The 13,094-nt window shown below is 39.2% G+C and overlaps 1 protein-coding gene across 2 annotated transcripts in view; it reads left to right on the forward strand.

Annotated features, from left to right (window-relative positions):
* Apoo (apolipoprotein O) overlaps positions 1-1,136 on the forward strand; it is a 47,763-nt gene extending 46,627 nt beyond the window's left edge. For both annotated transcript variants that reach the window (XM_021188112.2, XM_029534511.1), the window contains exon 9: positions 885-1,136. The gene's annotated coding sequence lies outside the window, so the exon portion shown is untranslated. The remainder of the gene's footprint in view (positions 1-884) is intronic.
* The last annotated feature ends 11,958 nt before the right edge of the window (positions 1,137-13,094 follow it).

Consider the following 13,094-nt stretch of genomic DNA (forward strand, 5'->3'; position numbering starts at 1 on the left):
TAGGTTGCTCCAGTGTTTAACAAAACAGTAAATCTATTAAATTCTTAGGCAAAAAAAAGATTAATAAACTGAGAGAGAGCAATTAGCTAGTTGTTCGATTTATTTATTTATTTATTTATTTTGGTTTTTCGAGACAGGGTTTCTCTGTGTAGCCCTGGCTGTCCTGGAACTCACTCTGTAGACCAGGCTGGCCTCAAACTCAGAAATCTGTCTGCCTCTCGATTTTTTTAAAAGAATTTTTGATTTTATATTAAAAGATCAAGAGAATAGTCAATCACTGGCTTCTAAGGCTAAATGCTCAGTGCTAGAGAACTTGCTTAACAAGTGTGAGGCCCTGGGTTTAATTCCCAGCACACAAAAATATTTATAAACTTCCAGTTGTGGAGCACGTTCATCAAATATGAAGGAAAAGACAATCTGGAGATTAAGCTTGGCTTAGATGTATGAGTTTGCGTGTTTCATTCTTGGAAGGAAGGTTATGAGATAAAGGGAGGTGTGAAGAAAGACATCCAGCTGTCTGAGGATGATGTAATTACATTCCCCTCCCCCTGCTACATGGAAGTATGTCTTGGTCTGCAGAGGGCAAGAGGTGCATAGTATCTGCTGTACCAATTAGGCATGAACTTGGCATCACCCACCTACCTCAGTATGCTTGGGTACTCAGCCAGTTGAAAGTCTGAATGTGCTGTGGATGGAACACATCCTTAGTCTTGGTTCACTCATTTGCAGAGTTTGCTAGCTTGTTCTCTCTATGGCAATGAAGTGGTAATGTCAAAAGACTATATTGTCTATTTAAGTCTAAATCAATTTCAAAATACATAATTTTAGAGTCATTTTTATTTTCCTGGGTACAGCTAACTTACATTTTTCTTTTTTTCTTTTAGTTATAGGTAAACATTGGAAACTCCAGACAGTAAATCAGTATTTCTACAGACAAATGGCAGAATCAGTATTGGATATAGTAAACTGGCTTTCTTCAGGAAAAACAACACTAAGCCTTTTTGCTGTTTTGGGTGATGCCATATTACAGGCCAACTAATCTGCAATCTTTCACATGGAAATAATGTACAAGCCTTAGAACTCCTCATTCTTATACCACTATTTATGTACATAATTAAACTCCAGATTCCAACAAAGCTGGCCTGCTTTCTTTACTGATGAGTAACAGTTTAAGTGAGCGTCTGCAATACTTATCCATATGGTTTATGTGTACACATGGTTATTGTGAGAGGCTCATTTCTCTCATGTGTGTTTGTCTATTTTCATGCACACATATGCAGTGTATGGTGGATGTGTGTGCACATGAGCGTGTGTGCTAAAGACAATATTTTGATTTTTTAAGGGTTAGTTTTTATCTTATTTGCCTCACTTTGAGATCTTTTTGTTTGCTTGCTTATTTTCAAGGTTGTATTTTAATTACACCATTTCTTGCTTCCCTTTCCTCCGTCAAAACAGTCATATATATTCCTCCCTGTTCCCTTTTACATGGATGGCCTCTTTTGCCATCAATTGTTATTGCATGCATGCAGTCAGTATCTCCTGTTCACTCTGTGCAATGTTACTTGTATATATGTTTTCAGGGCTGACATTACGAAACTGGATAACCAATTGGTGTGCTCTTTCCTGGCAGTATATGCTCTTTAGGGCAGCAGCAGTTGGCAGTCAGCGGACTGGACACTACCACCCAGAAGTGAGGAGAGGAGCTTAGAGATGATGCCTCAGAAACCAACAAAGGAACAAACTCGGCTGTGGTGGTTTGAATGAGAGGGGCCCAATTTGGTCATATGTTTACATTCTTGGTCCCCAGTTAAAGGAACTGTTTGGGAAAGATTAAGAGGTGTGGCCTTGTTGGAGGAGGTGGATCACTGGGGGTGGGCTTTGAGGTTTCAAAAGCCTATGCCAGGCAGTCTTGTTTACTTTCTCTGACTGGATCAGGATGGAAAGCTCTTAACTACTGCTCTGGTGCCATGCTTGTCTGTTTTAGCTCCTTCTCCAGCACCATGTCTGCCTGCACACTGCCATGTTCCCACCATGATGATAATGGACTGAACCCCTGAACCTGTAAGCCAGCCCCCAGTTAAATGCTTTCTTGTATAGGGTTGCCTTAGACTTAATATCTCTTCACAGCAATAGAACAATACCTAAGACACTAACACATGCAGAAACTAGTAGCAATGACCTTTATTGTGTCATTGCCTCCGAGTTTGTATAGGTCTTCCAGTTCTTGAATGCCAGGGAGAAATGTTCATGTCTGGTGGGGCAATGGATGGTGCTGCTATGCATACTGGCTCCCTGTCTGTGGCTTGCCTCTTTTCTGGTTCCTCAGTGCCTAGCTCGTGGAACTCTGAATTTCTAGGGTGAGTGTGACAAGTAAGAGCCTCCTTTGACTTGTCAGGCAGCCCAGAAGGTTGGCAACTATACAGCATGTGGAAAGGAATGTATAATTTCCAAATTTCAATCAGATTTCAAAACTAATGCTTTTGTATTACTGTATTGTCAGTTTACTTCCTAATTGTTGACCTTCCACATTTGATAGCAATTGGAAAGATAGTAACACACAAGTAGACATATACTTACTAAATTAATATTGAATACTTTTTTATTTTTTTTACTCTTTGGTCTTTCGAGACTGGGTTTCTCTGTACAGCCTTGGCTGTCCCGGAACTCACTCTATAGACCAGGCTGGCCTTGAACTCAGAAATCCTCCTCTCTCTACCTCCCAAGTGCTGGGATTAAAGGCGAGTATCACCACTGTTGGGCAATAATGAATACTTTTAGTAGAGCCAAGTGACAGGAACAGTTCTGGCATTGTTGCCATGAGCAAATTTGATTCTTAAGAATTCCTCTAGCTGCCTAGAAGCCTTTTGTTTTCTTCTATGCCAAAGCACTTCTGTACTACTGGACTATATATTACTAATAGTCTGCAAGTACTTAAGCTATGCCAAAATTACAACAATGGTTTTTTGTTGTTGTTATTATTTTAGGCTTTCTTCATTTGGCTTGCCTGTGTCAACCCTGCTGAATAGATTCCACGAGTTTCTTCACTGAGATGACTTGATTTACATACACCTCAGCATGCTTTGGTGATGTTTGTCACTAGATACCTGAGTATCTCCTAACTGTAAGGTATGGCTTTCCACTGCTATCTTTTCAGTCACGACTAAAAGTTGCTTTTAAGACTTACCTTCTCTGTGAGGAGATAGGATTGGTATTACAGGGATGTTTCCTGGTAGTACTGCAGAGAAGTTAACTCTCAACCAGGATAGATCACGTAGTTTTACACAGATGCAAGTGCCAAGAGCAAATAAATACATGTCAGTGCATATATGTGTATTGATGTGTGTTACTTATGAGGGAGGTCATAGGACATCCATGTTCACATGTGTGAAGACACATGTTGGCAAATGTGTGTGTTTACATGTATTCAGCTCTAAGTATGGTCACATGTCATCATGTATGTACATTTTGATGCCTGTGTAAGTTCTGAGCCTGGTCAAGTTGCACATATGTTTGTGTTAACAAACAGGGAAATTCCAAATTTGGTCACATGTTGTCACATATGTACATTTTAACATGTGTGTAAGTTCTGAGAGAGATCACATGTTGATACATATGCATGTGCTGGCAGGTGTGTAACTTCTGAGAGGTTGCATGGCATTTATGTTCCTGTTTCCACATGTGCAGTTCTGAGTATGGTCACATGTCTGTGCAAATTTGTGTGTTTATAAGTAGTAAATTCTCAGAAGAATCACATTCATGTACAATACATTCACCTCTATGCAGTTCCCAGTGTAGTACATATTGGCACATATGCACATGCTTACATGCATGCAAATTACAAGTGTGGTCACATGTTGGTACATATTCATGTGTTTACATACATATATTTCCTGAATGTGGTCATGTCAGCACATACATGTATGGATGTTAATTCATATGTGTGTTCTTTTCTAGCAAAGCCACATGTTTGTGATATATGTATGTTCACTTGTGTGCAGTTCCATATATGACCATATGTCAATATATATGTACATGTTTGCAATTATGTAGTTCTCAAGCTCAGTTATATATTGGTTTTTATACACATGTTCACTTGTGTGCTGTTCTGGGTTTTTTATTTTGCCTTTTGTTTGTTTTGTTTGAGACAGTTTCTCCGTGTAGTTCTGGCTATCCTGAGAACTCTCTCTGTAGACCAGAGGTAGACTTTTGCCACCTTCTGCCTTCTGAATGCTGGGAATACAGATGTATATCACCATGCCTGGCCTGCTGTGTACAGTTCTGGATGGTGGGAATATGCTGGGATATTTCTGAGTGTTCATGTACAGGCAGTTGTAACTGTGGTTACATGTTAGTACATATTAGCACATACATGGTATTCACACATGTACAATTCCTGAGCAAGGTAACATGCCAATGCATATGATTACATCACTTACATAGTTCATATATCTGCAGTTCCCAAGAATGGCCACATGGTGGTGCATTGTGTAATCACATATATGTGGTTCCTGAGCAGGGTCATTTGTTGGCACATGTGCATGGGTATGTTCAATGCATGAAAATCCTGAGTGCGGACATATGTTGGTATATATGCATGTGGTCACATGTATAGTTCTGAGCATGAGTCATATGCTAGTTCATATGTGTGTGTTCACATGTTTACTATTCCTGATCATGGGACTATGTAGGTGCATATGCAAATGTTCACATATGTCACATGTGGGTGTATATACAGTGTTCACTTGTATACAGTTCCCAAGAGCAGTCACATATTGGCACATGTGTAGTTCTTAAGTGTTGGGCATATATTGGTATATATTTGCATGTTCACCTACATGCAGTCCTATATGAGAACATGTCATTGTATAGGTATGTTTTCATATATGCGCATTTCCTGACAATGTTTATATGTTGGCACATATGCACATATTCAGATGTGTGCCGTTTGGGGGGGTTGCTGGCTAGTCTTTTGTCAACTTGGCACAGCTATAGTCATTTGAGAGGAGGGAACCTCAGTTAAGAAAATGCTTCCCTAAGATCAGGCTGTAGTGAAACCTGTAGTGCATTCTCTTAATTAATAATCAATGGGGGGAGAGCCCAGACAGTTGTGGGTGGGGCCATCACTCGGCAGGTGGTCCCAGGTTCTATGAGAAAGCAGGCTAAGCTTGCCATGAGGAGCATACTAGGAAGTATCACTTCTCTATGGCTTCTGCATCAGCTCCTGCCTCCAAGTTCCCATCCTGTTTGAGTTTCTGCCTTGGCTCTCCTGAAAGGACATATAAGTAAGCCAAATCAACCCTTGCCTCCCCAAGTTGCTTTTGGTTATGGTGTTTTATCACAGCAGCAGAAGAACTAATTAAGACACTGGATATAGTTTTATATATTGGCACATATATGCATGTTCATATGCATGTACTTTCCCAGTAAGGTCACACATCAGTGCATATATGCTTGTTTACATGCATACAGTCTCATACATGGTCACATGTCAGTTTATATGTGTGTCATCATGTGTATGCAATTCCTGACCATGGTTATATGTTGGTATGTAAGGGCATGTTCACATGTGGCCAGTTTTTCAGCATAGTTGTATGTCAACAGATAATACATGTCTTCACACGTGTACAATTCTTGAGCATAAGCATATGTTAACACAAATGTGTATGTTCACATGTATGCAGTTTCCATGCATGGTCATATGTTAGTACACGTAAGAGTAGTCTCATGAATACAGTTCCTGTTCATGGTCATATGTCAATGATTAGGTACATGTTACAAGGCATGAAGGTAAAATACATTAATGGTTTTTGTATTCTTAACCCAATTAAATTAAGACTTAAGACATAACATATACCCTGAAATGTTTTTTATTATTGTTTTTAGGAGAACATTTATTTATTTATTTATTTATTTATGTTTGTTTATTTTTTATTTATTTCTTTTTGAGACAAGGGTCTCACTATGTTGCTCTGGCGGTTCTACAACTTACTATGTAGGCCAAGTGGCCTCAAACTCACTAAGATCCACTTGCCTCTACCTCTACACATAGCTTAAGAATTACTTTTTACTAATGTTTATGAGTCATTAGAAGTAGGGTAAGATGTCCAGAGCAGGATAAAGTTTGGCATTTATGACTTTATTATTATTTTAAAATAAAAGCAGATTATTATTTTAAAAGTATGTCATTATGATGTAACACATTAAGATTATCTGTCTTTGTATGCCTTAAAGCAGGTTTTCAAAAATGGCACTAAAAACATATTTAGGGTTTTCTCTTACATAGGCTTGGCTAAAGTATGGATCTTGAAAAGCTCATTTATTTGGTTTTTTTTTTTGTTGTTGTTATTGTTGTTGTTTGGTTTTTCAAGACAGGGTTTCTCTGTGTAGCCCTGGCTGTCCTGGAACTCACTTTGTAGACCAGGCTGGCCTCGAACTCAGAAATCGCCTGCCTCTGCCTCCCAAGTGCTGGGATTAAAGGCGTGTGCCACCACGCCCTGCTTATTTGTTTGTTTTTTAAAAGGCAGTAGTTGTAAAAAAAAAACCTTAAAACCTTTAAAAATGTTTGTATTTATATGCATATTCACATACAAAACATTTCTAAAGGAGCGGAGGTAAGTCCATCTTCTTAATTTTTGGAATAAGGAGTTTAGTATTTCAAAGGAACACAATTATTTAATAGGGAAGAAAACATAATCCTGGAGGATGAGGCATCATCTCTTAAAGTGAATTTATGTCCTCAATCAGTAGAACTCACTTTGTAGACCAGGCTGGCCTCGAACTCAGGAATTCGCCTGCCTCTGCCTCCTGAGTGCTGGGATTAAAGGCATGAGCCACCACGCCCGGCCACTTACTAATTTTTAAATTTTTGTATTTATTTTTCTCTCATTATGACCACAGCTTCCCCTCCCTTCATTCTTCCCATTCTTCCCAGTTTACCCCTTCCCTTCTCCCCCAGATCTATCCATCCATCCATCCATCTACCCATCCATCTCTCATCATTCTCCATTCCCCACCTCTGTCTGTCCCCCCAAATGCAGGTCTCTCAGGAACACCAACAAGATACAATAAGACCAGGCTTAAACTTCTCCAAGCACAAAGCCTTATATCAAGGGACCCAAGAGCAGGTAAGAGTCAGCGATAACCCCTGCTCCCCTGTTAGGAGTCCCACAAAACAGCAAGCTATATGACCATAACATATATAGAGCACTTAGGTCAGACCCATGCAGGCTCCGTGATTGTTGCTTCAGTCTCTGTGAGCCCTATGAGTCCTGTTTAGGTGATTCCACGGACTGTGTTCTCCTGGTATCCTTGACCCCTCTGGCTTCTACAGTTCTTCCTCACCTTCTTCTTTGATAGTTCCCAGAGCTCTGAGGGGAGGAACCTGATAGAGACCTCCAGCATGGGATGTTTGCCTAATGTTTGGCTGTGAGTCTCTGCGTTTGCTCCCAACAGCTCCCATAGGAAACCTCTCAGATGATGACTGGATAAGGCACCAATCTATGAATCTATCAGGAACATCATTAGGAATCCTTTCATTGATTTTTTTCTTTTTTTGGCCAGTTATGATTGGGAGCAGTTACTTATAAACAAATCTGGTACTCAGTAAATTATGTTATAAAATCACATGTAGACTATGTATGTATATTCATAACCATACATAATATATTTTATATAGCAAGATGTTAAACACTGTTGTTTGTTGGGATTACATTTCTTCCTTTCTGTCCCATTTCTGATCCAGTCCTTTCTTCATTTCTCCCCTCTCACCATAACTTCCAAAAGCTGGTTCCTCAATTTCTTTGGGAGTTTTTCTTCCTATCTTGGTTCTTTGATGGCTGTTGGTTATGAGACATCTCTCTAAAAATCAAATGTTTTCATTTTCATGTTCTTTAGTACTGAGAGGTGGAATGTAAATCCTTGTTCCTCACTATCTCCAAAATTTCCTGCAAAAGACAACACACACACACACACACACACACACACACACACACACACGGTCATATAAATTTTTTATACTTTTGACCATGATAATCTGAAGCAGTCATTGAGTACTTTCATTTAATACTTCTGCATGACATGATCTCTCCATTCTACCCAAAAAATAGATCAAATAGATCCCAGTTTTATTTTTGTTTTGTGAGAAGATATCCTGACAAACGCTAAGTAAAGCAGAGAAAGGGTTTACTCGGGTTTACTCAGGTTTACTTACGATTCTAGATTACAGTCCATCATGGCAGGAAAGTCACAGGGGTGGGAGCTTGAAACAGCTAGTTAGCTCCACTATCTGAAATATACCATAGTGAGCTTGGCAATATTAACCAAGTTGTAGATCTGAAGACACAAGGCACAGAGAGGTTAAATGAACCTTTGTGTCAGAGCCTAAAGGCAGCAAACATGGTGAATAACATTTTTTGTCATGCTTTACCACCTTTGCTTTATTCCTCGTCCTCTTTAAAATATTCTCTTCTGCTCACTTCATTCCATTGATGGTGAAGTGCCAGGAATGGGTTTCGATTCTTCCATATCCGAATCTATCTTGTCATCTTGCTCTAAGTCACTATTATCTCCAGCCTGGGTTGATCTAGTAATGTTTTTGAGACTGTATGCATCAATCCCTGCTGGTTTCACACTTGTTCTAAATGCTCCAGGCTTCCAAGAAATCCAAATGTATTTATGAGCAATCTTTCTTAAATCTTTCATCATGTCATGTTCATATATATTGTAATACCCATGGATATTTTTGAAGCTGTAGTATATAGGACATATCTGAAATAGCTAAGAATTGCTGTAAGGAGATTCAAACGTTATCATGGTAACCTGGAACACCTTTTAAAAAATACATTCATCCATGTATCTTGGCCATTGTGATAGTGCTACAATGAACATGGGAATTAAATATTTATTGGCAACATTGACTGCATTTATTTTTTGATACATGCCCAGAAGTAGTATTAATAGATTATAGTTTGTTCTGTTATTCATATTGTAAAGAGACTTTTCAGTTCTTTATATAGTAGCTACATTTAACTTATATTACCACCTATAAAGCACAACAGGTGCATTTGTATTCCATACAGATAAGCATGCTGTCTGTGATACTGGCAGGGTAAGACCTTTTTACAAAATCATTAGGAGAACTGACTGTTCTCTAAAACTCATCATTGATGTGGAAATTGCATCTAGCATGGAGGGGTTGGGTGCTGTGGACTATAATTTACCTTTAGCTTTTTTTTTTCAAATCATATTTTATGTTTATTTTGGGGGGTGCGTGTCACAGTTCATGCATGGATGTCAGAGAACAGTTCTTCCATTGTGTGTGTCATGGGTATTACACTTGGCTCATTAGACTTGTCAGTGCTTTCACCTGCTGAACCACCTCACAGCTCTTAATTATTTTCCATTGTATGTATGAGCTATCATTTTCTTTTCCTGACCCTCGTTAATTCATCTGTACTGATAACAAAATAAGGTTTTACAAAGTCAAAACTAATATCCCGTATTAGTTGATAGAGAAACAAATTCTTGCACCTCCAAGAGACTAGTATAATTTAATTTAGTTTGAACCTGAGAAATCCCATTAGTAAGGATCATAGATCAGACATATAAATGGTGCATTACTCCAAGATGAATCTAACCTTGGGTAAAAACAACTTTCCAGGGACTATAGAAAGCATGAAGATTTCAAAGGGTTAAATAACACAGGGAATTTTTATCTCTAAAGGGAGTTTAGGTGGGGAAATCAGACAAAAGGCTATAGCAGTGCATGTCCCCAGTTGTCCTTTGTTTTGTCTACAAGATATTTAGCTGCTTCCATCTCAGAGCACTGATGCTTGCCAGGCTTGTTCCCTGTTGAAGGAACAGGGAAGGGGAAGGCTGCTTGGAACATGAGCCTTCCGTCTCGTTCTAGCATCTGGTACTTACGGTTCCTGCTGAAGACATGAATACAGCTTATTTTATTTTATTTTTCCCTTTTATTGAAGAGATTCTTTTCGTACACAATGTCTCCTGATTACAGTTTCCCCTCCCTCTCCTCCTCCTGGTTCCTTAGCACCTCTAACCTGTCCAGATCTAATCCTTTTCTGTCTCTGCTTAGAAGAGAATAGGCTTCTAAGAAATAATATTAAAATATAATAAGATAAAACAAACCCACCACACTGGAATTTGAGAAGACAAACAAACAGAAGGAGAAGAGCCCAAAAGAAGGGACAAAAAAAATCAGACCCACCGTGTGCACACTTAGGAATCCCATAAAAATCCAGTTGAGTAGACTAGGAAGGCCTGGTGCAGACCTGTGTGGGCCCTGTGTGTGCTGCTTCAGTCTCTGAGTTCATGTAAGGGTCTTCTTGTTGATTCTGGGGGCCTTGTTCTCCTGGTGTCCTCCATCCTCTCTGGCTCTTACACTCTTTCTGCCTCCTCAGGCTTGTCCACAAGTACCTTTACCTGCTGAGCCATCTCACACTTCCTCAGTTATTATCCAAACTCCATAGCGATGTACAAACCATCATTTTCTGAGCTCTGAGGGGAGGGATTTGAGTGTTCCAAGGTGCCTCTTTCTGTCTCTCTGTCTCTCTCCCTGTCTCTCTCTCTGTGTCTGTCTCTCTGTGTCTCTGTCTGTCTTTCTTTTTCTCTGCATAATATCTGGCTGTGGGTCTCTGTACTTGTTCCCTTCTGCTACAGGAGGAGTTTCTCTGGTGATGGCTGAATGAGGCACTGATCTATGAGCATAGCAGAATGTCATTAGGAGTCATTTTATTACTGCCTCTCCCCTGTCCCCTGCCCCCGACCCCGGGCCGGCTTATTTTTAGACAAGTAGTATTTGGTTTCACCTAGTTCCTGGGCTATCTAGTATTTGGTTCTTGGTTACCCTCGTAGTATCAGGTAAAGGTTCCATCCCATAGAGTGAGCTTTAAGTCAAATCAGATGTTGGTTGGTTGTCCCACAAGCTTTGTGCCACCATTGCCCTACATAGGTTGCAGGCAGGACAGCATTGTAAATAAATCAAAGGACTTATGGATGGGTTGCTGTTTGTTTCTCTTTTGGGAGCCTGCAATGTACTTTTCCATACCAAAGACACTAGAACATGAAGGTTCTATGGAGGCACCAGCTCAACCTCTCCATGTTCAGTAAGTAGTGTGGATGCTGTCTTCAGCAATAGGGCCTTGCCATCAATTTTGTGGAGAACAACCTATTGTCTTAGCAACAGCCTGGGTTATTTGAGGATTCTTAAGGGACTCCTTTGGCCAACACTCAATTAGCTATAACTCATTCCTGGTACTGGAAACTTCATTTGGTGATGAGATAGCCAGTCGGGACTCTGTCTCCTCCATTATTTGGCAGTTTCATTAAGATCACCTTCATATGTGTGTATATTAAGAAGTTTCTACTGGATTAGGTTTTCATACTACTCCTCAAATGCCCCTTCATTTATGTCTCTCCTCATATTCTCTCCCTCAGTTCCCTCTCCCTCTTGATCCTTCAGTTCCAGCCCTCCACCCATCCATCCATAACTATCCTATTTCCATTCCCCAGGGATAGCTATGTTTCCTCTACTCTCTTACTCTGTACCTACCCTGGGATTTTATATATTGTAGCTTGCCTGTCGTTGACTTAACAGATAATATCCAGATGTAAGTGAATATATACCATATTTGTCTTTCTGGGTCTGGGATACCTTATTCAGGATGGTTTTTCCCTAGTTCCATCCGTTTGCCCAAGAATTTCATAAATTCATTGTTTTTAATAGCTGAGTAGTACTCCATTGTGTAAATGTACCACAGTTTCTGTATCCATTCCTCTGTTGAGGGACATCTGGGTTCTTTCCAGCTTCTGGCTATTATAAATAAGGCTGCTATGAACATAGTGGAGCATGTGTCCTTATTACAAGTTGGAACACCTTCTGGGTATATGTCCAGGAGTGGTATAGCTGGGTCCTCAGGTAGTACTATGCCCAATTTTCTGAGGAACTGCCAGACTGATTCCAAAGTGGTTATACCAGTTTGCAATCCCACCAGCAATGGAGGAGTGTTCCTCTTTCTCCACATCCTCACCATCGTGTGAACTGTCACTTTTGTTGATGTTAGCCATTCTGAGAGGTAGAATCACATTTCTTTTTTTTCCCGAGACAGTGTTTCTCTGTGTAGCCCTGGCTGTCCTGGAACTCACTCTGTAGACCAGGCTGGCCTCAAACTCAGAAATTTGCCTGCCTCTGCCTCCCAAGTGCTGCCTGGCAGGATCACATTTCTTAATCCCCATTGTGAAAAGGAAATAACACATGTTCAATAAACATATATATTTATTAATATACATATAATTCAGCCTTAATAAAATACCTTGTAGTTAAGATTTTTGAAAACAAACCATGATTCTTATGTTAACCATGACACAACAGAAAAAAATTTTTAAATATATATTTCAGAAAAAAATTATATATTTAGAATCTGTTTTAGAAGAAAGTTCTTAATAATATATATATATATATATATATATTATTAATGAACTTCATGAAATCTTTATGGCTCTCTAATGAGTGTTGTTTAATATAAACAATTAGCATTTTAAGGTTTTATGAAATATTTACTATAGCAAAAGGTATCATTTTAATGTTTTACTACCCAGATTTATAAGGTCATATGTATTTATTGACTTTAAATATGTTATCATAATATTTAAATTTGTAAATATGAATATGCATTTTAATGGGCACACCAAAGATATTTTTAGCACACAACAAAAATTAATTGAAAGAGAACTGAAGTGGCCACGGTTTAAGTTTGTTTGACACAAGAAGCACATGAAAACAAACAAAACCCAACAAAAGCAATTATTATAGACACACATGACACCACAAAGAAAGTTTATCCCTGTTTCTTTATGACATGAGAAAGGCTAAAGGAACAAAAGTTTAAAAGGTAAAGTTTGGCAATATTTTCTCTCCTTTTTTCTTCTCTTTAATTAGCTGGGCTTGCTTTTGTTGTCATTTTGGTTTTTTCTCCCCTTTTCTTCTCCTTCTCCTTCTCCTTCTCCTTCTCCTTCTCCTTCTCCTTCTCCTTCTCCTTCTCCTTCTCCTTCTCCTTCTCCTTCTCCTTCTCCTTCTC

The sequence above is a fragment of the Mus pahari genome, chromosome X (genome assembly GCF_900095145.1).
Source record: "Mus pahari chromosome X, PAHARI_EIJ_v1.1, whole genome shotgun sequence".
Lineage (NCBI taxonomy): Eukaryota > Metazoa > Chordata > Mammalia > Rodentia > Muridae > Mus > Mus pahari.